Raw genomic sequence first — 1,820 nt, 5'->3', positions numbered from 1 at the left:
CAATTGAGCTAGATGTTCCCCGAGCCCATGGTCCCCAGAGCCCTCCACCCAGCAATTCAGTCCCTCAGGGAGTTTGGATGTGTCTATGGGGCTTCTATGACCTTTCCTTGTACAAGTTGTGCTAGTTTCCCGGGTATTGTGTACTGTCTCACCCTTCACCCAAGATACCACTTATCTATTGCCTCTATTTAGTATTCCCCGCCCCCCCATCCCTGGTAACCAACAAAGACTGTTACATTTTGTGTGTGAACTTTTTCATGGGTTTTTACAATAGAGTTCTCATACAATATTTTTCCTTTTGTGATTGACTTATTTCACTCAGCATAGTGTCCTCCAGTTTCATCCATGTTATGAGATGCCTCACAGATGCATTGTTGTTCTTTCTCGTTGCATAGTACTCCATTGTGTGTATGTACCACAGTTTATCCATTCGTCTGTTGATGGGCATCTAGGTTGTTTCCATCGTTTTGCTATTGTGAACAATGCTGCCATGAACATAGGTGTACATATGTCTATTCGAGTGACGACTCTTATTTCTCTAGGATATATTCCTAGGAGTGGGATTGCTGGATCGAATAGGATGTCTATTTCTAGCTTTCTGAGGAAGCGTCAGGCATTGTAGTTTTTATCACTACAAATTCAATTTGTGTCTTTTTTATGTCTTCCACGTGTCTACTTAACATGTTTAATCTTTCCTCTAGTTTCTTGAACATATGCAGTGCAGTTAAAATATCTGTTTTAATATCCTTGTCTACTAATTCTCTCATGTTTGTCATGGTCATTTTCAATTGATTGCTTTTTCTTCTCATAATGGGTTATATTTTCCTACTTCTTTGCATGACTAGTAATCGTTGATTGTCTAAGAGACATTGTGAGTTTTACTTATTGAGTGCTGGACATTTTTGTATCCCTGTAAATATTTTGGTTTTTATTCTGAGACACAGTTAAGATACTTGTAAACAGTTTGATCTTTGGGGTTCTTGATTTTAAACTCTGTAAGGCAGGACCACAGTGGTGTTTGATTTAGGATTAATTGTACCCCGCTAATGAGACAAAAAAGGAGCCCTGGTGGTGCAGTGGTTAAGCCCTCGGCTGCCAACCCAAAGATCGGCAGTTTGAACTCCCTAGGAGAAAGATGTGGCAGTCTGCTTCCATAAAAATTTACAGCCTCGGAAACCCTATGGGGACAGTTCTACTCTGTCCTATAGTGTTGCTATGAGTCAGACTGGCTCGACAGCAACTAGTTTGGTTTTTGGACTGAGATAAGACCCTTCTGAGTACTCTCTCTGATGTCTTGCGAATTATGAGGTTTTCCAGTCTGGCTAATGGGAACATGCACTCTTCTCAAACTATTATAGACTTAAGGAATTGTTACCTCTAATACTTTTGGGTAGTTCTCTTCCTGGTCTGGTGTAGTTTCCTCACATCATGTACTGATCAGCCAGTACTCAAGGGGGACCCTCCATAGATCTCCAGAATTCTCTCTGTGTAGCTCTTTCCTTCTTGGTACTCTGTCCTGCAAACTCTAGCTGTTGTGGCCTCTCTGGACTCCCAACTTCTTATCTTAAGCTCTAGGAGGCCGCTGGGCTCTGCCTGGATTCCCACTCACTGCATTGTGGCCTGAAAACTGTCCAGAAAGTAAACTAGTGCAATCATAAGATTAATCTCATTTGTTTCCAGTCTCTCAGGGATCATTCCCCTCTGTTGTCTGATATATAGTGCTTTGAGAACAGTAGGTTCACGCATTTCATCTAGGTTTTCAGTTGTTTCAGATGAGATGATAAGTCTGGTCTCTGTTACTCCCTCTTGATCAGGAACAG

The sequence above is a fragment of the Trichechus manatus genome, unplaced genomic scaffold (assembly GCF_000243295.1).
Source record: "Trichechus manatus latirostris isolate Lorelei unplaced genomic scaffold, TriManLat1.0 scaffold00221, whole genome shotgun sequence".
Lineage (NCBI taxonomy): Eukaryota > Metazoa > Chordata > Mammalia > Sirenia > Trichechidae > Trichechus > Trichechus manatus.
Note: the sequence above shows the minus strand (reverse complement) of the source record.